Source organism: Palaemon carinicauda, unplaced genomic scaffold, assembly GCF_036898095.1.
Source record: "Palaemon carinicauda isolate YSFRI2023 unplaced genomic scaffold, ASM3689809v2 scaffold70, whole genome shotgun sequence".
In the NCBI taxonomy this organism is placed as follows: domain Eukaryota; kingdom Metazoa; phylum Arthropoda; class Malacostraca; order Decapoda; family Palaemonidae; genus Palaemon; species Palaemon carinicauda.
The window spans coordinates 187,579-211,717 of NW_027171983.1; the positions used below are offsets into that span (position 1 = coordinate 187,579).

Sequence of the window (24,139 nt, forward strand, 5' to 3'; positions counted from 1 at the left end):
GAATTTGTCTTCTTTGAAGATAACTTATTCTCTGGTTACACCTCTTTTTTCCTTTGCCTACATGTACACCGAATAGTCTAGCCTATTCTTTACACATTTTCCTTTCCTCATATGCCTGCCAACATTAAGATAGCCAAAACATTCTTCACTCAATGGATTATATACTGCACTGTAATTATTCAGTGGCTACTTTCCTCTTGATAAGGGTAGGACAGCTATGGTAAGAAGCTCTTCTAGAAGGAGGACACTCCAAAATTAAAACCCTTGTTCTCTAGTCTTGGGTAATACCTTAGTCTTTGTACCATGGTCTTCCAATGCCATGGGTTAGAGTTGTTTTGCTTGAGAGTACACTCAGGCACATTATTCTATCCGATTTATTTCCTTTCCTCACTGGACTATTTTCACTGTTGGAGCCCTTGGACTTATGGCAGCCTGCTTTTCCAACTAGGGTTGAAACTTAGCTAATATTAATAAAAGGATATTCAATCATGTATTTTTCAAAAGTTTAGTGGCAGCTCTAAACAAACTTCTGAAAATAAGAATCGTGTTTCATAAAAGTCAAACATTACATGCTAGGGGAGCGCTCTCTGGTTTTAACATACAGTATATAAATTCTATACCAAGGTACAAGAATACTTTATAGGCCACAAAGATGTAGGTTGTTCAATCTACTACCTCCAATGTAGGAAGCATTATATTTTGAGTTAAAAATCTGATACTGAAGGTCTTAAATTCTATATGTCCCTGCATTTATACAGATATAGGAACCAATTCCTAAGGAAGAAGCCTCTTCTTCATACCAACAGAAGTCAGTAAGAATGTACTGTACCGTACTTTGGGATATTTTGGCCTTTATTTATAATTTATCTATTTTGTTTTCCCTTTGAAAATGTGAAAATCAAACACAAAAAATTGAACAACATTTTGTGGTTTGTTAATAACTCAAAACACTCCTACTGTTTGAAGCAGTCCATTTATGAGACTGAGGTTCAAGCCCCTCTCAAGCACGATGGTTTCTAGTGGTGTCTGCAACCTCACCCTCCCTGTAAGCTAAGGATGGGAGGTTTGGGGGACTCTATAGGCCTACCTGTTGAGTCATCGGCAGTCATTGCCTGGTCCTAACTTGGATGGAGAGGGATCTAGGGCACAGATCATATGTATAAATAGTCAGTCTCTAGGGCAGAGTCTTGCTAACCAGGGCAATGTTTCTGTCCCTTGCCTCTTCAATTCATGAGAGGCCTTTATACCCTTTAAACATGAGAAACCAGTATAAAACATATATTGCATAACTTGTAGCCAGTCAATATAGATTTGTCACCAGCTACACTCAAACTGTTGAGTGCAGAATGTTTTGTTGCATCTATAGAGAATTTGGAATCAAATCCAGACATAATTTCTAATGAATTCAAGGCAGCTGGAGCAGCTAAGGTACTCAGAGTTTAAAAAAAAAACTGTATTTAATCCACTGTAGATAAGTTTTCATTGAAGTGAAACTGTAATTAGTTATTTGTTATTTTTAGAAGTTTTTCATGTTTATTTTTCATGTGATTTATACCTGGCTCTAACTGACATCGATCCTTCCTCATGGGAAGAAACAGCCAGGGACTGGAAAACCTGGAGGAGTACAGTACACCATGGCACCGTGGACTTCGAGGAGAAGAGGAGACAAAATGAGGAGGCTAGGAGGAGAAGAAGGAGAGAGCGATTAGAACAGCCCCGCCCACCACCTACCCTCCCCTGTGAACACTGTCCGCGACTCTTCCACCACAGACTAGGACTTAACAGCCACATCAGACATAAGCACCCACCCCAAAGATAGGAGGCTGATGGCTAACGACAGAACCCAATACTCGGACAAGAGCGGGCGCTGACGACGATACCTGGTATTCTGTTTTACAGTATTTTATTCCACAGTACGTAATATTTCAATAATAGCAATTTATGTGAATTAGATACACACCAATACACACTACGCAAACCTAATTCTGTAACAAGCTGGTTATATTTTTGCCACTGAAGCTGAAATTGGCAAAATATTAACAAGCCAAATTACAATGCTAGATATTTGGACAGAAAGGGGGAATTTTTTACGACGCCAGAATATCCCAAAGTACGGTATTTCATTCCAAGATGACATATGGAACTGAAAAAACCTTAAGAACTGTGGAGGATTTCATTTTTTTCATCATCATTAGACTGTCCAATAATGGCACATTGTTAACTTTTTCCCAAAGAACTAATTTTGGAAGATCTTCAAAGAAATCTTGACTGCAAGCTGTAAAAGGTATGTACGCACTGTACTGTTCGTGTACACATATGCACAGTACAGAAAACGGTGCGCTTAGCCCTGGTTGGTGATCTGTAATAGCTCCTCCCATCAAAGTTCTATAACCAACTCCTACAACCATCCATTGATGCAGCCCTTAATCAAGAGAAAAGTGAGCCTTTTCTATACCAGTTGGAATCATATTTATTTAAGAACAGCACTGGAAAACTAAACTCTGAATTATTCTATTATTAGTGATTTACAAAGCCAGATTAGAAAAAACCCAAAAACCACTGCCAAAACAATGGTAAAGACATGGGGAAAACTGTAGTCATTAATTGCAATATACAATTCTTAAAATGATTTTAAAGTTATTACAGAATAAAATCTCTGTTATGTATAATCAAATATATATAAAATTCCTTGACAAGGTCCAAACTTGAAGAAAGTCTGGTGCCTGAGAACCGATTATTCTTACTATCCTTCTGCTTACTGTAGTTAGTTTAAATGTGAACAGAACACAAAACTTAAAATTCCAAGTGGCAAAGGGTTAGGTGCTACTCTAACACCACCTGTGCTGAAACAGGTCCAGATCCTCTAGTTACCAACATTCATAAACAAAATTCCAACTGAGAACACAACAACACTTAACTAAAAACTAAGTGATATACAACGGCTAAAGTACAATAGATTAAGTAAAGGAAAAACTCCTTTTGATTTTATAGGAAGTAGGTTGGCCAGGACCACCATCCACCCGTAGAGACACTAGCGGTAGTTATTGGGTCCACTGACTGGCCAAATAGTACTACATTGGATCCCTCTCTCTGTTTACGGCTAATTTTTTCTTTGCCTACACACACAATGAATAGTCTGGCCTATTCTATACACATTCTCCTCTGTCCTCATACACCTAGCAACACTGAGATTACCAAAAAATTCTTCTCACTCAAAGGGTTAACTGCAGCACTGTAATTGTTCAGTGGCTACATTCCTCTTGGTAAGGGTAGAAGAGACTCTTTAGCTATGGTAAGCAGCTCTCCTAAGGGTGAGCAAGCTGGGTATATTCCTGGCATTCCATGCAGCTTTTTTCTCTGGTATATTTAGCAGTATTTATACCTTAGAAATGGTGCTATAAGGAGCATTTCACGGAGCGACACAGGTTGAGCCCAGAAATAATCATAACAACCCACAGATAAAGATTTGTTTTTCCTATAAACATGTATATACTCCTCAGAGGAGACCATATCCACAACTAAAAACTACAAAGGGACTCTTATGAATGAATGAGATCTTGGCCACTGCTGCAGCAATACAATATCAAACCCTACAGTAATTATTAACGGGCAGAACACATTTACGGGACCTTAGCATAGTAACAAAAGTCCTTTTCCTATCACGTATGAAAGATAAAATAAGCGACACAAAATAATTAGAGAATTATCATAAATCAAAAATGGTGACCTGTACACCTACAATTATTCTTAAGCGAAATACAAACCAGATCATTTGTCTTTTGATTAAATTTATCATGAGATAAAATTTCTCCGACTTTATCAAATTATTCTTTCTCAGTTAAAAATCTTTTGCCATGACTAAAATGCAATAATGAAAACAGAAACTTTCTACAATATATCAATTTAAATTTGTTTTTAAACAATAAATTCCACAAAAATGTAAACGTGTCCTCCCTATTAACAATATCAAAACACAGAAGGTCCTCAGCTTGCAAATATTTGGAAATACGAACCCAAATCCAAGTGAAATCAAATCTGATATTGTATCAAATATTCGTAATGAAATACTGTAAAATGAACAATATTATATCATTTGATGCAGTAAGCAAAACAACATTTGGAACATGAAACGTGACTATTTGTTGACTTTTGCAGCTGAAAATCCAAGGCCCGCGAGTTAGGTGATGCCTACCGCAAACCAAAATTTAACAAAACTTACAAACAGCTTCTTGAAACCTATCAACTATTAAGTTTACAAGTTGAGGACTTTCTGTATTAACCTTAAAAAATAGTATAATATGAGGAGCATGATGCCAATCATTTTCTAACACAGAGCAAAAAGTAAGGTAATTCACATAGAATTTTAGATGCTCTTTGTTAAATAAACACCTAATAGTTTTTAAACTATACCAAACTTTTTTAGTTTTCTTAAGATCAATATACTGTATACGATTGGTAAATACTGTACGGTACATCAATCTTAAGATGTGTAAATTAGCTCAAATCATTACAACCGAGTAGATCTAACTTCGTTGCATCTTTGGAGCATTGTCTTGAAAGAGAAAGTTTGTCAAAGTCTTCAGTCACAAGAGGGAGACAGGCCGTAAATGGGACTCAGACATCCTGAACGAAGGACTCCTGTAAAGGAAAATAAGGTTTTTTAGAAATGTTATAAGCTGTTAATAAGTTCAACAACACACACTCAAATAGCTCATCACTTTATCATAATAAAAACTATAGTTTAACAAAATAAAACATAATGATTTAAAAAAAAAACAAAAAAAAACAGAACTGAAGACCATGAGTAACTAGAATGTTTTATATAACCCGTTTAACTGTTACTTGGGGCTTGCATTATTATACACTTATAGGTTAAATATATAATTTTATAATTCTATAATACTGTAGATTTTTTCATCACAAACAAATTGCTTCCGGTTAGCCTATTTTGAAGAAGCAAAAACCTCCAATCACTCTGCAGAGTTGACTTGTTGTCTCACAAATGCCTATACAGTAATCTCATTTCCCCAATATTATCTACAAAATTTTCCTTCAACATTCTTCTTCTAATAAATAAATTCACCCATTTTTAACATTATTTGCCTTATAAATACCTTTCTAATAGGTCCTAGCTTGAGTGAAGCAGGGGCTTGGGTGCTGATCAGATGTATATATGGTCAATTTCTAGGGCATTGTCACTGTCTCTTGTTTCTGTCATTCATGAACAGCCTTTACAAACCTTTAACAGGTTGGACAAGTCATCAGCCACCCATTGAGGTATTAAAACTAGAGTTATTGGGTCCTTTGACTGACCAGATAATAACTACATTGGATCCCTCTCTGGTTACAGCTCAGTTTTCCTTTTGCCTATATATACACTGAATAGTTTGGCATATCTCTTTCCTCTTATGCCTGACGTGAGGCATAACTGAAAAATTCTTCTTCACTCAAAGGGTTAACTACTACAATGTAATTGTTCAGTGTCTACTTTCCACTCGGTAAGCATAGAAGAGACTCTTTAGCTATGGCAAGCTGCTCTATTAAGAGAGCACTCCAAAATCAAACCATTTTTCTCTACCCTCTGTACCATGGTCTTCCACTGTTTTGGGTTAGAGTTCTATTGCTTAAGGAACACTCAGGTACACTGTTCTATCTATTTCTTTTCCTCAATGGGTTATTTTCCTTTTTGGAGACCTTGGCCTTATAGCATCCTGCTTTTCCATCTAGGGTTGTAGCTTAACTAGAAATGATAATAATTTTGTAGCAGAACTTTGTCGGACACAGTTAGTTACAACAAATGTCCCCAGGCTTGATCCACTGTTTCTCTGATACCTTTAAGTCCCTTTGAGCTTCTCAAGTTTCTTGAATGCCAATATGGAAGAGAACTCAAGTCTGCAAATGGAGCAGATTGTACTGTAAAGCAGTATGCTACTAAAGCTAGGCTGCACAAACGGCACTGAGCTGATGCAATGCCACGAGCTACAGCAGCTTGTGACCTTGATCCATATAAACCTGATTCTGTTATTATGTATAGAGCTAAGGTCAACTGTCTAAGATTAAATGATAGGAAAAGGCATGAAGTAGAAGGAAGGGTAGAATGTAAACTGTGAGGGGCAGAGACTGAAGACCCTACCCATTTCATTCTTAGCTGTCCTGAGCTCAGCGACGAGAGAAGGAAAATAATAGAACTACAGCAGCCATACGAAGAGGAAAAGAAGGTATTAGGAAACATTCTGTTTAAGGAAGAAGGAATAGGGAAAAGAAAAGAATATACATATCAGATGTGGAAAAAAAGAGATGGAAAATTATATTTTCATAATTAAATAAATTTTTGAACATACTTACCCTCTGGTTATATAAGAATGGCCAGCGTTCCCGACACCTCGGCAGAACTATTTAAAAACTCGCGGCTGACGCAGGTATGTCAGGTGTACACTAGCACCCTGGTGGACTACAGGTAGAACTACTCCCACTTCCTCAGATTTTTCTTGCCCCTTGGTCTCTAGAGGGGAGGAGGGTGGGATTATAACTTACATAACCAGTGGGTAAGCCATGTTCAAAAATTTATTTTATTATGAAAATATCATTTTTAAACATAAAACTTACCCGCTGGTTATATAAGAATGGCTGATTGACATCCTTGGTGGCGGGTCCGAGACAGCAACTTGATTGAAAATTCACTTAATAGTTACACATAACTAATATAAGTGGTTCGTACCTGATAAGGCAACAGACTGCAATGGTTCTCTGCCTCATTCTGTCTGTTATCCTTAAAAGATCCAGCGGTCCACCCAGGGGGCTGAAGATCTCTAGGAGCTGTCAAACGGTGCCAAAACCTCTAACATGACAGGACCTCAACTAATACCCTTGTTCCGGGCGCTCTCAAGGAATAACATGACCACCTGACCAAATCATTAGATTGCGGAAGACTGTCGACCAGTCTACACATACAACCTTAAAAACAACAAAGTTCCAAGAGAAAGAAAAGCGTATTAGGGATTAGGGGAACGTTGTGGTAGATCCTTCACCTACTACCGCATTCGCAGCCACGAATGGACCCAAAGTGTAGCAGTCCTCGTAAAGAGTCTGAACATGTTTTAAGTAATGGGATGCAAATACAGACTTACTTCTCCAAAAAGTCGCTTCCATTATGCTTTGCAGAGAACGATTCTGTTTAAAAGCCACTGAAGTAGCCACTACTCTTACTTCGTGAGCCTTCACCTTGAGCAGCCTAAGATCTGCCTCATTACACTGTGAATGAGCTTCTCTAATTAAAAGCCTTATAAAAAAGGAAAGAGCATTTTTTGACATAGGCTGAGAGTGCCTCCGAGTTGCCTCTCAAGCTCCTTGTTCTTTCTAGATATATCCTTAAAGCTCTAACGGAACATAGCACTTTCTCTATCTCATCACCCACTAAGTCATAAAGATTAGTAATTTCAAAAGATTTTGGCCACGGCCAAGAAGGAAGTTCATTCTTGGCCAGAAAACCCTGCTGCAAAGAACATATTGCTTTTCCATTTCTGAATCCAATCTTCTTGCTGAAAGCATGGAGCTCACTGACCCTTTTGGGCGTTGCCAAGCTCACCAAGAAAAGGGTCTTCAAAGTCATATCTTTAAAAGTAGCAGAGTGCAGAGGCTCGAACCTGCCACTCATAAGGAATCTAAGTACCACATCCAAGTTCCAAGCTGGTGATACCTGATGACATCTCTTAGACGTTTCGAAAGACCTAAGTAGGTCTTGTAAATCTTTATTGTTGGAGAGATCCAGATTTCTATGTCTGAAAACAGTTGCCAGCATACTACTGTATCCTTTAATCGTCGGGACCGAGAAGTTATGCTTATTCCTCAGATCTAAAAGGAAGTCGGCAATCTGTGCTATAGAGGTATTGGACGAAGAAACCGAGTTAGCTCTACACCATTCTCTGAATACCTCCCATTTGGATTGATATACTCTAATGGTAGAGGTCCTCCTTGCTCTTGCAATAGCCTTGGCTGCCTCCTTCGAAAAGCCTCTAGATCTTGCGAGTCTTTCGATAGTCTGAAGGCAGTCAGACGTAGAGCTCGGAGGTTTTGGTGATTTCTTGCTAAATAGGATTGTCTGAGAAGATCTGCTCTTAACGGGAGGCTTCTCAGCACGTCTACTACCCACTCCAGTATCTCCGGAAACCAGACTCTCGACGGCCAAAAAGGAGCAATTAGAGTCGTTCTGGTCTCCTTGTGAGATACGAACTTTTGCACTACTTTGTATAGGATCTTGAAGGGTGGGAACGCGTAAACATCCATGTGCGCCCAATCCAGCAGGAACGCGTCTATGTGAACTGCCTCGGGATCCGGTACTGGAGAGCAATACGTTCCCAGTCTTTTTGTTTTGGAGGTTGCAAAGAGATCTATGAGAGGGTGACCCCATAATCGCCACAACTTCTTACATACAGTACCTCCAAATGCAGCATCTATTCCATGGACAGAACTTGGTCCCTCCTGCTGAGCCTGTCCACACTCACATTCTTGGCTCCTTGAATGAATCGAGTCAATAAAAGAATCCTCCTTTCCTTTGCCCAGAGGAGTAGATTTCGCCAACTCGTACAGAGACTCCGAGTGGGTCCCCCCTCATTCGCTATGTACGCTAAGGCCGTGGTATTGTCCGAATTGACCTGTACCACCTTGTCCAGGACCAGGCCCTCGAATCCTTTGAGGGCTAAGTGCACCGCTAAGAGCTCCTTCTGATTGATATGAAGGGCCTTCTGTTCTTTTGTCCAACACCCTGAGATCTCTCTTCTTCCCAATGTTGCTCTCCACCCCAAATTTGAGGCGTCTGAGAACAACATGAGGTCTGGGTTACTCTGCTCCAACGATAGACCCTCGTTGAGTTTGTGAGCATTGCTCCACCATTGAAGATGTGATTTGATCGTATTCGTAACGGGAATACTCTCTTTGTCGAGACAGTCTCCCCTTTTCCAATGAGCATTGAGGTGGAATTGAAGCGGGCGCAGGTGCAACCTTACCAGAGATACAAACTTCTCTAGAGACGAGAGGGTTCCCAGAAGACTCATCCATTCCCTTAACGTAGTGACTTTTTTCTCCATAAAGGCTCCCAGCCTTAGAAGGGCTGACTGAACTCTTGCAGGAGACGGAAAAGCCCGAAAATCCTGACTCCGAATCTCTATCCCCAAATAAAGGATCTTCTGGGATGGAGTCAACTGTGACTTCTTTGAACTCACTAGAAGTCCCAATTCTTTTGTCAAATCCATGGTCAACTGAAGGTCCTTCAAACAGCGCTCGACTGAGGGAGCTCTTATCAACCAATCGTCCAAGTACAGGGAGGAGCTGATGCCTCTCGAATGCAGCATGCTCGCCACATTCATCATTAATTTTGTAAAAATCAGAGGAGCTGTGCAGAGGCCAAAACATAAAGCTCGAAACTGGAAGACCTTTTCCTTGTATACGAACCTCAGATAACGTTTGCAGCTTGGATGTATCGGAACATGAAAATAAGCGTCCTGGAGGTCCAATGATACCATCCAGTCGCCTTTCCTCACTGCTGCCAGCACAGTCTTCTGAGTCTCCATAGTGAATTTCGAGTTCTGGACGTAGCGGTTGAGGGCGCTCACATCCAGAACCGGTCTCCATTCCCCTGAACTCTTCAGAACTAGGAACAATCGGTTGTAAAACCCTGGAGACTCCAAATCCTGTACCCTTTCTACCGCTCTCTTTTTTAGTAGAAGCGACACTTGCAAGTGTATGGCCTGCCTCTTCGGTCCTCTCTTGTACTTGGGTGAAAGATCCACCGGATCTGCGACTAAAGGAGGCTTTAATACAAATGGAATTTTGTATCCTTCCTTTAAAAGACGTACCGACCAAGGATCCGCTCCCTTCTTCTCCCAGGCCTGCCAGTAGTTGTTCAGCCTGGCTCCCACTGCTTGAAGGGGAGAACCGTCAGACCCTGCCCCAGCTTGGCTTGGCTCCTCTTTTCCTTTGCTTTCTTGCCTATGGCTTGAAAGTACTTCTCCCTGTAGATTTACCCCGAAAGGGCTGAGCAGAATGAGAATATGAAGCCCCTTCCTTAGTTCTACGAGAAGAGAAGGACGTAGGTAAAACCTTACTGGCTGTTTTAGTAACCAAATCCTGAGTAGACTCCACAGAACGGGACAAACTACGTCTAATCCTTTCTTTCCTAATTCTATCTTTCTCTAATTTCTGAGTATAACGCTCGTAAGCTACCCACTGACTTTCCATTAACGAAGAACATTCTTCACACGGATCCCCATCAGCACACGATTTCCCTCTACATTTAACACAAATTGTGTGCGGATCAACAGAACCTTTAGGAAGTCGAGTCTGACAACCTTTACTACACTTCCAATATAAAGGGGAGGGGTCAGCCATATTGAAAAGTGACAAGAGAAAATTAAACAATAACAAAGGTCAAAATAACTAAATAACCTCACAATAATAAGATTTCAAGAATATTTGAAAAGGAAAACACCAAAGCGAAAGCCAACAAAAACACAAAGACAGAATACATCACCAAATAAACCGTCCAAGTGAATGTAAACAGCGAGTGAATTTTCAATGTTCTGATCAGTACGACCGGCAGGAAAAATCTGAGGAAGTGGGAGTAATTCTACCTGTAGTCCACCAGGGTGCTAGTGTACACCTGACATACCTCCGTTAGCCGCGAGTTTTTAAATAGTTCTGCCGAGGCGTCGGGAACGCTAGCCATTCTTATATAACCAGCGGGTAAGTTTTATGTTTAAAATAAAAGAATTAGAATAGAGAAGACAATTAAGGAGGTGCCGAAGGAAAGGCAAATCCCTCCGCCCAGCAACGGAACGGATCACCTCCAAATTTTCATGGTTTCGTACGATGACTAAAATCTGTCCATTGTTAGAATTTGGTGAAAATTCAATGTGTCAATTTCTTTAGACATAATCTTTAAAATTGTGAAAAATGCAAATCCAGATCTAAAATCTGGATCTGGTACCGGATCATCTCCAATAGTTGATGAAGTTATCAATGGCCTAAGTTCTATCTGGGGAGAAAATTTTGTTAAAATCCATCCAGTGAATTTGACGTAATCCTGTCCACAGACAAATAAATAAATAAATAAACCGACTCAATTTCATTACATCATTGGCGGAGGTAATAAGTGAGTAAAGAGCTTGCTCATACAAATGACGAGAGTTTGTATTTGTGTAGGAACAGATTGATAACAATATCATAATTCCAGTTATATCAATGCCTTACCTTCACATGTTCAGAATCTAGAAGACGAAAAGACTTGGATACACGCTGATGTACGCCTACACCTCATTCTTCGTTTCGTTCGTTCCATACTGCCCGGAGCTGGTCTCTGGGTGAGGCTCGTAGACTATAAGTCATACCCCCTTACATGTTTGAGACCAAAATGGTCACCATTGCAAAGTATCTCTGCATCTTGTCTCTGAGGACCAAACTCCAGGTCACAAGTTGGAGCCGGAATGAATCCTATTCTTCGGACTTTCGATTTCAGCTGGTCAGCCTGGAATGAAATACAGTATCAGATTAGGGGCATTTCAATCTCTTGCTATCTCAAAGGTTAATACGATAGTCTTACTAATTAATCAAAATCTATAAAATCTATTAACTATTCTTTTTAATGGTCTACTAAATATCTGCTATGCTACACTTCACAATAAATGTAGGTAAAGTCATCTTTCTCTAAAATCAAAATTATATTGAAACAAATTATATGATGACAACCCTCAATAAGTTCTACTTGAGACTAGAACATCTGTATTATCTAAATCACTTAAATATCTGATTAAATTCAACATGTGGGCTGTCGCAAGTCTTTTTTTTTATATAAAAATACTATAACCCAACAATTGGACACAACTAGGGCCAGGCAATGGTTCCTGATGACTCAGTAAGTAGACCTATATGCTCCCCAAATCCCCTATCCTTAGCTCACAAGAAACTATCAAGCTTGAGCGAGTCTTGAACCCCAGTCCAACAGACAGTTTGTTACCCATAAGCTACCGCAACCCTAGCAGTGGATTCAATCTAAAATGCTACCTTTAGAATCCTATCAAGAACAAAATTAGAATTATAATGGTTTATCAAAGGAGAAGGCAGAAGAGATGAGAAGTAACTGCTATTATTCTGAGATTGTCATACCCATCATAATCTAACACAAGCGTGAGAGCCTTCGATTAAAAGTTTGACTTTGCGAATATGGCCCTGATTACGTTCTTGAATATTGACTAATATTATTGTTATTATCCTTACTTGCTAAACTACAACACTAGTTGAAAACTCAGGATACTATAAGGCCAAGGGGTCCATAGGGAAAATAGCCTAGTAAGGAAATAAAGACACAGATAGAATAGTGTCCCTGAGTGTACCCTAAGACAGAGAACTCTAACCCCAGACAGTGGAACACCATGATACAGAGGCTATGGCACTAACCAAGAGAAGGGAACATTGTTTTGATTTTGGAGTGTCCTCCTAGAGGAGGTGCTTACCATAGCTAAAGAGTTTTTACCCTTACCAAGAGAAAATTAGCCAATGAATGACTAGAGTGCAGAAGTTAACCCTTTGAGTGATGAATTGTTCAGCTATCATAGTGTTCTAAGGTGTATGAGGAAAGAGGAAAATTTGTAAAGAATAGGCCAGACTATTAGGTGAATGTGTAGGCAAAGGAAATACGACACATAATCAGAGAGGGGTCCAAGGTACAGTAGTACTATCTGGCCAGGCTAAGGACCCAACAACTCTCTGGCGGTAATATCTCGCCAAACCGTTTTCAACATTGTCAGAATTTTCTCAATCTTGAATTGGTGAAATCACTTGAACAAACTTTTCCAAAAAAAAAATATATATCTTTCCTAATTACATTGAGTCATCAAGTTCAAGCTAAACTAAGATCAAAGTCTAAAATAAGATTTTTGCGAAAATATTTCACTCATTCATCTTATACAGTATAAATATTACAAATTTTACGGTAAAAGAGCTTCAAAAGTTCTAATAAGCAGCGAATGTTTTTATGTTGAACAGATTGATATAAGTCTCTCCTCTTAGTTTATGTATGACAGATCTATTTTAGCATTGATACTGACCTTGAAGTTATTTTATATTGATTATTAATCACTTCTTATGTAGTTAATTTGTTTCCTTTCCTCATTTGGCTATTTATTCCTATAGGAGCCCTTGGGCTTATAGCATCCTGCTTTTCCAACTAGGGTTGTAGCTTAACTAATAAGAATAACAATAATAATCATATTTCAAACCACCTCTGAAGACGAATTAATTAACATGATAAAGACAGTAGAAATATTCTCAATATTTCCAGACTCCAAACATGAAACTTGACAGCCCTTAAGTGCAAACTTCTCCCTTGGGATAAAATGTTTGTGTGTCCATCATTTTATGCAGACTTTTAGCTTTGTTTCTTCTGCCTAGGGGGTTATAAAAGGACCTGCATTTATTTATTTATTTATCTATCTGTTTGTTTGTCTGTTAGCAGGAATACGGCAAAACCTCCTGCGGGATTATCATCTATTTCAACAGCGGATAGGAAGAACCCCTTTGCTTTTGGAAGTAATCCCGATCAAGATTGTGACTTTAACAACGGATAGGTTCCATGTCCTGGAACGGATAGGTATTTTGCTTTGGAAGACCCCATTAGATTTTGGAGGTGATACAGATGAAGATCACAATTCTAGTTATTACTGTTATTAATATACAGTAGAATCATTTACGGTCAACATATGAAGAAGGGAAAGCTCAGTCTGTAGACTCAAGTCAAACGTTAACAATCTTCATTGACGGAGATCTAAAATGTCTGAATGCTCTTTCTACTCGTTTCAAATGCATTTAGAATGTTATCATCTAAATATTTACAGCAAAGTTTAACCATTACACCTAACAAGACTAACCAGTTGGGGAACAAAATATTAGGCTTAATTTATAGAAGATCCTCAACTTACAAACTTAATAGGTTCCAAGAAATGGTTTGTAAGGCGAATTTTGTTACATTTTGGCCTATGTTAGGCCTAACCTGACTCCCATGCCTATAATTTCCAGCTACAAAAGTCAATAAAAAGTCCGATTTTATATGAAATAGATATCAGGTTATTACAAATGCCAGTTTGCTTACTGTATTAACCCTTTTACCCCCAACGCTATTTGCAACTTTCCAACCCTTAACCCCCAGGCGTTTTTTTTTTTCAAGCACATTTTGCAATATATTTTTTTTAAATTGCTCTAACAACCTTAATTTTCGTCATAGAGAGGTCAGGTTGGTCTCATTATTTTGGAAAATGCCTGAAGTTTTGCATAAAGTTATAAAAAAAATATGCAAAAAGATGTAAAAAACAGTTTTTTGCAAGGACGTACAAGTACATCCATGGGGGTAAAGGGATGAGTTTTGTGAAACGTACCAGTGTTTCCATTGGAGGTGAAAGGGTTAAATGATATAGTATTGATTTATCACATCATTTCATTATCTTATCTTTGTTATTTTCAGTTGGATTTGTGTTAACCCTTTTACCCGCAGGCTCATTGGAAATTTCCAAGCCTTAACCCCTAAGGGGTTATTTTTTCCCTAGCACATTTTGCAGTATATTTTTTTTAAATTGCTCTAACAGCCCTAATTTTTGTCATAGAGAGGTCAGGTTGGTCTCATTCTCTTAGAAAATGCTTGAATTTTCTCAAAAAATTATCAAAAATATGAAAAAAATAATTTTTATAGCATTATTTTGCAAGGACGTACCGGTAGGTCCATGGGGGTAAAGGAATGAATTTTGTGAAACGTACCAGTACGTCCTTTGGGGGTAAAAGGGTTAATATCTCCGAATGTTTGCAAGTTGAGAATCTTCTGTACCGCACTTCCAAAGATCACTAGACCGCTCTACTGTGTCACACACCTTACCATGCATAATCAGTGTACGATAAAACAAAGGTTTTACGGCATCACACTGTACAATAGATCATTGATTAAAACCTTTTTATCAAAGTAAAATAATTCTAGTTAGTCCAATGACTTACCTTTACATGCTCCAAGTGCATGACGAACTGACTTAAGTCATTGCCAGTGGACGACATGATGTGCTTCATCTCGATCTCGATCAATTTGTGTGCAAAGTTGATCCGCCTGCAATGAAACAAAAGTATCAGGAGAAAAATTCAATTGTTTGACTTCTCAAAACGGAATACTGTATCAAAATAATACTTCTCAATAGAGTAGTAAAAATCCTTTTACTTTTCAATAAACATCAAAAGACCTAGAGCAAGATTTTCCTAAATACATACAGTTATTACTTTCAGAATACAATCATTGCCTGATTAACACATTTGCAGGCCAATGTCAATTCAATAGAAGGTAGTAGGTTGGCCAGGGCACCAGCCGTCCGTTGAGATACTACCGCTAGAAAGGTATGGGGTCCTTCGACTGGCCAGACAATATTACATTGGATCTTTCTCTCTGGTTACAGTTCTTTCACCTTGCCTACACAGACACCGAATAGTCTGGCCCATTCTTTACACTCTCTACTCTGTCCTTTTACACCTGACAACACTGAGATTACCAAACAATTCTTCTTCTCCCAGGGGGTTAACTACTGCACTGTAATTGTTCAGTGGCCACTTTCCTCTTTGTAAAGGTAGAAGAGACTCTTTAGCTATGGTAAGCAGTTCTTCTAGGAGAAAGACACTCCAAAATCAAACCATTGTTCTCTAATTTTGGGTAGTGCCATAGCCTCTGTACCATGGTCTTCCACTCTCTTGGGTTAGAGTTCTCTTACTTGAGGGTACACTTGGGCACACTGTTCTATCTTATATCTTATTTCTCTTCCTCTTGTTTTGTTAAAGTTTTTATAGTTTATAAAGATATTTATTTTAATATCGTTGCTCTTCTTGAAATATATTATTTTTCATTGTTCCCTTTCCTCACTGAGCTATTTTCCCTGTTGGAGCCCCTGGGCTTATAGCATCATGCTTTTCCAACTAGGGTTGTAGCTTAGCAAGTAATAATAATAATGATAATGATAATAAAAATCATTTAACTAAATCTGACAAGTTTGGAAGTAATTTGTATTTTTCCCAGCAATGAAAACCTGGAGCTCTTTACTAAGGAGTATTATTTCGGTGAAGCTGAAACCAGCCGAAAAGCTTTTTGTCAGTGTGTAACTACCCACCACTAGTTAGCGGGGACAGGGAGCGGGGTAGGTTAACCTTCCCGCTCACACCAGCACTAGGGACTAACCGTCACTTTGCAACTGTCCTGAGATGGCCTCTGTATAGTTGAGGGATCCTGCACCACATTATCCTCGTAGGAAATCGGCCTGGGCAATCATGGGTGGCGAATAAGGAATCGATCTCTTGGAACATACACTGTAGCTATTCGAGCCGTGCCCTCTACTAATATATACAGTATTTCTTTCCACCTCCCCTCACAGAAGTACGGAGGCATATCATATATATACATGTATATATGATTGTCCAAAGAGCGTGAAACTCACCAACAGAAGAAGGAGGTCAGCTGTGCAGAGTTCCCCAAATGCTGCGCCCCAAGAGAGGGGAGGATGAAGTAGGAAGTGGCCGGTCACTGACACATTCATCCTAGACTAACTTCGCGGGTAATCCTCTGCCCTCGAACCACTGGTACGTCCATGGGGGTAAAGGGATGAGTTTTGTGAAACGTACCAGTACGTCCTTTGGGGGTAAAAGGGTTAATATCTCCGAATGTTTGCAAGTCGAGAACCTTCTGTACCGCACTTCCAAAGATCACTAGACCGCTCTACGGTGTCACACACCTTACCATGCATAATCAGTGTACGATAAAACAAAGGTTTTATGGTATCACACTGTACAATATATCATTGATTAAAACATTTTTATCAAAGTAAAATAATTCTAGTAAGTCCAATGACTTACCTTTACATGCTCCAAGTGCATGACGAACTGACTTAAGTCATTGCCAGTGGACGACATGATGTGCTTCATCTCGATCTCGATTAATTTGTGTGCAAAGTTGATCCGCCTGAAATGAAACAAAAGTATCAGGAGAAAAATTCAATTGTTTGACTTCTCAAAATGGAATACTGTATCAGAATAATACTTCTCAATAGGGTAATAAAAATCCTTTTACTTTTCAATAAACATCAAAAGACCTACAGCAAAATTTTCCAAAATACATCGTTATTACTTTCAGAATACAATCATTGCCTGATTAACACATTTGCAGGCCAATGTCAATTCAATAGAAGGTAGTAGGTTGGCCAGGGCACCAGCCGTCCGTTGAGATACTACCGCTAGAAAGTTATGGGGTCTTTGACTGGCCAGACAGTATTACATTGGATCTTTCTCTCTGGTTACAGTTCTTTCCCCTTGCCTACACAGACACCAAATAGTCTGGCCTATTCTTTACAGACTCTCCTCTTTCCTCTTACACCTGACAACACTGAGATTACCAAACAATTCTTCTTCTCACAGGGGGTTAACTACTGCACTGTAATTGTTCAGTGGCCACTTTCCTCTTTGTAAGGGCAGAAGACTCCTTAGCTACGGTAAGCAGCTCTTCTATGAGAAGGACACTCCAAAATCAAACCATTGTTCTCTAATTTTGGGTAGTGCCATAGCCTCTGTACCATGGTCTTCCACTGTCTTGGGTTAGAGTTCTCTTACTTGAGGGTACACTCGGGCACACTCTTCTATCTTATATCTTATTTCTCTTCCTCTTGTTTTGTTTACGTTTTTATAGTTTATAAAGTGATATTTATTTCAATATTGTTGCTCTTCTTAAAATATTTTATTTTTCCTTGTTCCCTTTCCTCACTGAGCTATTTTCCCTGTTGAAGCCCGTGGGCTAATAGCATCCTGTTTTTCCAACTAGGGTTGTAGCTTAGCAAGTAATAATAATAATGATAATGATAATAAAAATCATTTAACTAAATCTGACAAGTTTGGAAGTAATTTGTATTTTTCCCAGAAATGAAAACCTGGAGCTCTTTACTAAGGAGTATTATTTCGGTGAAGCTGAAACCAGCCGAAAAGCTTTTTGTCAGTGTGTAACTACCCACCACTAGTTAGCGGGGACAGGGAGCGGGGTAGGTTAACCTTCCCGCTCACACCAGCACTAGGGACTAACCGTCACTTTGCAACTGTCCTGAGATGGCCTCTGTATAGTTGAGGGATCCTGCACCACATTATCCTCGTAGGAAATCGGCCTGGGCAATCATGGGTGGCGAATAAGGAATCGATCTCTTGGAACATACACTGTAGCTATTCGAGCCGTGCCCTCTACTAATATATACAGTATTTCTTTCCACCTCCCCTCACAGAAGTACGGAGGCATATCATATATATACATGTATATATGATTGTCCAAAGAGCGTGAAACTCACCAACAGAAGAAGGAGGTCAGCTGTGCAGAGTTCCCCAAATGCTGCGCCCCAAGAGAGGGGAGGATGAAGTAGGAAGTGGCCGGTCACTGACACATTCATCCTAGACTTACTTCGCGGGTAATCCTCTGCCCTCGAACCACTGGTACGTCCATGGGGGTAAAGGGATGAGTTTTGTGAAACGTACCAGTACGTCCTTTGGGGGTAAAAGGGTTAATATCTCCGAATGTTTGCAAGTCGAGAACCTTCTGTACCGCACTTCCAAAGATCACTAGACCGCTCTACGGTGTCACACACCTTACCATGCATAATCAGTGTACGATAAAACAAAGGTTTTATGGTATCACACTGTACAATATATCATTGATTAAAACATTTTTATCAAAGTAAAATAATTCTAGTAAGTCCAATGACTTACCTTTACATGCTCCAAGTGCATGACGAACTGACTTAAGTCATTGCCAGTGGACGACATGATGTGCTTCATCTCGATCTCGATTAATTTGTGTGCAAAGTTGATCCGCCTGAAATGAAACAAAAGTATCAGGAGAAAAATTCAATTGTTTGACTTCTCAAAATGGAATACTGTATCAGAATAATACTTCTCAATAGGGTAATAAAAATCCTTTTACTTTTCAATAAACATCAAAAGACCTACAGCAAAATTTTCCAAAATACATCGTTATTACTTTCAGAATACAATCATTGCCTGATTAACACATTTGCAGGCCAATGTCAATTCAATAGAAGGTAGTAGGTTGGCCAGGGCACCAGCCGTCCGTTGAGATACTACCGCTAGAAAGTTATGGGGTCTTTGACTGGCCAGACAGTATTACATTGGATCTTTCTCTCTGGTTACAGTTCTTTCCCCTTGCCTACACAGACACCAAATAGTCTGGCCTATTCTTTACAGACTCTCCTCTTTCCTCTTACACCTGACAACACTGAGATTACCAAACAATTCTTCTTCTCACAGGGGGTTAACTACTGCACTGTAATTGTTCAGTGGCCACTTTCCTCTTTGTAAGGGCAGAAGACTCCTTAGCTACGGTAAGCAGCTCTTCTATGAGAAGGACACTCCAAAATCAAACCATTGTTCTCTAATTTTGGGTAGTGCCATAGCCTCTGTACCATGGTCTTCCACTGTCTTGGGTTAGAGTTCTCTTACTTGAGGGTACACTCGGGCACACTCTTCTATCTTATATCTTATTTCTCTTCCTCTTGTTTTGTTTACGTTTTTATAGTTTATAAAGTGATATTTATTTCAATATTGTTGCTCTTCTTAAAATATTTTATTTTTCCTTGTTCCCTTTCCTCACTGAGCTATTTTCCCTGTTGAAGCCCGTGGGCTAATAGCATCCTGTTTTTCCAACTAGGGTTGTAGCTTAGCAAGTAATAATAATAATGATAATGATAATAAAAATCATTTAACTAAATCTGACAAGTTTGGAAGTAATTTGTATTTTTCCCAGCAATGAAAACCTGGAGCTCTTTACTAAGGAGTATTATTTCGGTGAAGCTGAAACCAGCCGAAAAGCTTTTTGTCAGTGTGTAACTACCCACCACTAGTTAGCGGGAACAGGGAGTGGGGTAGGATAACCTTCCCGCTCACACCAGCACTAGGGACTGACCGTCACTTTTGTAATTGCAGCAGGGCTTTCAGGGTGTTGTTGCTGGCAGGTCAGTACGTGTAAAGAGCTTTAAGTTTGTATTGCTCGGAAACAATACAATTCCAAATTTGTCATTTGTTCCTAAGCAAAATACAAAACTTCTGCTCTTTACTCTGGAGACTCACCTTTAGGTGGAAGTCCAAAACCATCTGGCTGGCAACTGTCCCGGGACAGTCTCTGTATAGTTGAGGGATCCTGCACCACGTTATCCTCATAGGAAAACGGCCTGGGCAATCATGGCTGGCGAATAAGGAATCAATCTCTTGGAACATACAACGTAGCTATTTGGGCTGTGCCCTCTACTAATATATACAGTATTTCTTTCTACCTTCCCCTGACAGAAGGACGGAGGCATACCACATATATACATGTGAATACGATTGTGCAAAGAGCGTGAAACTCACCAACAGAAGAAGGAGGTCAGCTGTGCAGAGTTCCCAAATGCTGCGCCCCAAGAGAGGGGAAGATGAAGTAGGAAGTGGCCAGTCACTGCCACATTCATCCTCGACTTACTTCGCGGGTAATCCTCTTCCCTTGAACCACTGGTAATTGTCCCGCAAGGGAGCTGAAGTGTTTAGATCACATTATGAGCAGCTACCACAGGACCTACTGAGAATGTGTCTAGGCTCCTGTCGGTTATTTCTTGCAGGTAGCGGGAGGTGAATGTTGTTTGACGTTTCCACCTGCCTGCTTGAAGTACCTGCTGAACAGAAAAATTATTTTGGAATGCCAGAGAAGTACTTACTCCCCTGACATCATGGGCATGGGGACCTCTACCTGACGTCGAGGTGTCTAAGGCCCTTGCCCTTTTCTATTACTCGCCTGATCCAAGAGGAGATTGAGTTCTTCGTGATTCTCCTCTTGGTCTTCCCCGTGCTGACGAACAGCTGATTGATCTGGGGTCGAGCTCTTCTCATCCTTATGAGATATAACCTCATCGTCTTTAAAGGGCATAGTAAGAGTTGATCAGTATCGTCTGTTACTGTTCAGTGACTCTCAATCCGAAAGGGCCCAAATCTAGGATTCTCTAACAACGGATTTTTAGTCTTTGCAACAAACTCAGGGACGAAACCGAGTGTGATCTGCCACCCATCCCCTCGAATGGGTGATGACGTACGAAAGACAATGTAGCTCGCTGACTCTACCTGCAGAGGTCAGGGCGAAAAGAAAACCATCTTTGAGGTCACGTCCTTATCCAATGCTTGACGTGGAGGCTCATAAGGGGCTCCTTTCTGGGAATGTAAGACCCTGACAATGTTCCAAGGAGGTGGTCTAACTTTCAACTGAGGGCCAGAACGCTTGAAGTTCTGTATGAGGAGTGACAATTCCATCAAGGAAGAAATGTTAACTTGATTCAGTTCAAAGACAATGTTCAAGACTGAACAAAAGCCTTTCACCACCGACACTGAGAGAGTTCCCCAACCTCCCCACCGAAGGAACAGTAAAAACTCCGCTACTGCTGGAATACCGGCACTGAGTGGAGAGATACCACGTCAATAACCTCCACCACCAAAGACAGACCACTTCGCCTGATACGCCATAGATGACGACTCCCGGAAGTATCTTGCCATGCACATAGCAACCAGCTTCAAAAAGCCTCTCTTGTAGTAGTTGCTGGATCGCCTCCAGGTGTGAAGACCTAGCGATGGTATTGCTTGGTGAAAAATCTTCATGTGAGGTAGTCTGAGTAGCTCAACGCGAAGTCTCAGGAACAGGAGCTCGCTGGTTCGTTGTCTCTGGGTCAGCAACTGTAGAGCGCTTGCGCGCAATAGCGCACTGGCGCACAGGAGAACGTTGGCGCACAGGTGATACCTGGCGCTTAAGGGACTTTGCTACAATGTGAGCAAGTCCCTTTTGCCCCGAAGGGACCGTGGCCTGCTTGATCGCAGGATGCGTGGGCGACCACAGCGTGTCGGCAGCTAGGAAGGGCGACGGCAGGTCAGCAGGTCTGGCAGGAGTAGGAGATCGCGAACGATCAGCGGACAGGTCCAGGGATGTAGCTGGAAGGGCAAGTGAACAGCGACGAGGTTCCTCTGTGGCGGACTGCGGCGAAGATGAGCCAAAGAGGGGCCTCCTAACACCCTTGTGAGGTGAAGGAAGGCGGCTACGGCGGAGGGGAAGGCGGGCCTTACGCCTTATACGCCCTCTGGGGGCAGTAGGTAGACCGTCGGCAGTCCTCCGAAGAGGAGTCTCTGTCAGTGAACTCCCCCGAGGGGAAGAATCACCTGCAGGAGAGACCGTTGGACTTAGTTCCTCCCTCGAAGGATGTTCGGAGGGGGGAGCTAAGCCTTCAGCTACATCAGCAACAGGAGCAGAGGTTTGAGATAACTCGTCAGAAGCCTCTGCCACAATAACGTTGACGATAGACAGAGGATCAACCTCTGCTAACGTCGGTGACTGTTTTGACAGCTGCCCCTAACCTGATTATGTCAAACAGGGCTTCCTTGGAGGGCGAGCCCTGAAGCCCCAAGGAAGCCCAAAGCTGTAACAAATCATCATTAGCAACATTAGAAATTCAATCCTCCCCCAGGGGAGGGGGAGGAGCTGCCTCGCTATGGTAGGCAACTCCCTCTCCCAAACCCCGAGGTTGGTTAACAGAAATGCGGCCTACGCTACCACTCGCCTGCCTCTCGGAAGAAGCCAATCGAATGGGAGCTTTGGAGGAGGTTTGGGCTATGGAAGAAGAGTCCTTGGGGTTTTCTCTCTTCAAGGAAGCCCTTGAAGGAGAAATATCCCGTTTCGACTTCTTCTTCCGGCGCTGGGAAAACCTCTCTCACTGGGAGGTAGACCACTCCCTGCACTCACCACATACTTTATCTCTATCACACCGTTGGCAACTACAAAAAGGACATAAGGTGTGTGGATCTGTTTCGACCGCCGACATATAAGTCCCACAAGGGCGGTCAGGTAAGCCGGGACACTTCCGCATCGCAGAGGCCAACTTCCAAACACTCTGTCAAAAAGAAAAAGCAAACAAAGATTAATGGCTGTCAGTGTAGGCGAGGGTGATAGGAGACAAGTCTGTATAGCACCCGAGCCGATAGCAAAGTGAAGCTCAGCACAGGTGTGTGTGTGTGAGGGGGGGGGGGTAGTATACTACCCTTCCCTACCCCCTGCTAACTAGCGGTGGGGTAGTAAACCCTCGTTAAAATTCTAATGGCTTGTCATTTCAGCTACGCCGAAAGTAATTACCCATATTAAATAGCGTGGTTTGTATTTTAGTTACGGAACAAAAAGGTTTTACGGCATCACACTGTACAATATATCATCGATTAAAAACTTTTTATCAAAGTAAAATAATTCTAGTTAGTCCAATGACTTACCTTTATATACTGCAAGTGCATGACGAACTGACTTAAGTCATTGCCAATGGACGACAAGATGTGCTTCATCTCGATCTCGATCAATTTGTGTGCAAAGTTGATCCGCCTGAAATGAAACAAAAGCATCAGGAGAAAAATTCAATTGTTTGACTTCCCAAAAAGGAATACTGTATAAGAATAATACTTCTCAATAGGGTAATAAAAATCCTTTTACTTTTCAATAAGCATCAAAAGACCTTGAGCAAAATTTTACAAAATATCACAAATTATTAGTAATTTGTATTTTTCCAAACATACTTACCGAGAAACACTTTCATAGGAGTTACCTGGAACCTCCTCTCAAATGACCAGTGTTTTGCGTAGTTTACCCTACTCCCATTTTCTATAATGATAGGCCTAGCGGAGGAGAACGTGCCCTGAGGGCGATACTGAGCCAAGCCGCATGTTTCCCAGGTTGTAGGCTTCAGTAAGTTTTATGTAAGGAACAATACTAAAACTCAGTGAGGCACAAGGGGGAAGGATGGGGGGTTCATAACTCGAAAGTGTTTCTCGGTAAGTATGTTAGGAAAAATACAAATTACTAATAATATGACAAATTCGAAGATAATTTGTATTTTTCCTAACCATACAAACCTTAGCTATTTACATTGGGTTTACCTTTTAGCGCAGCTGAAATGGCGAGCCATTAGAATTCAACGAGGGTGTATTACCCCCGCGCTAGTTAGCGGGGGGGTAGGGGAGTGGTAGCTAGCTACCCCTCCCCCCC

General features: G+C 40.7%; 1 long non-coding RNA gene across 2 annotated transcripts; it reads right to left on the reverse strand.

The window, feature by feature from the left end:
- On the reverse strand, positions 1–23,479 carry LOC137637393 (uncharacterized). Of its 2 annotated transcripts, none has more exons than XR_011043612.1 (4): positions 23,374–23,479; positions 15,028–15,133; positions 11,245–11,518; positions 1–4,638 (listed from the first exon to the last, which is right to left on the reverse strand). It is a non-coding gene; the product is annotated as an uncharacterized lncRNA (long non-coding RNA). The 2 variants fall into 2 exon arrangements; XR_011043613.1 differs by lacking the exon at positions 23,374–23,479 and adding an exon at positions 16,915–17,022.
- Between the last annotated feature and the right edge of the window lie 660 nt (positions 23,480–24,139).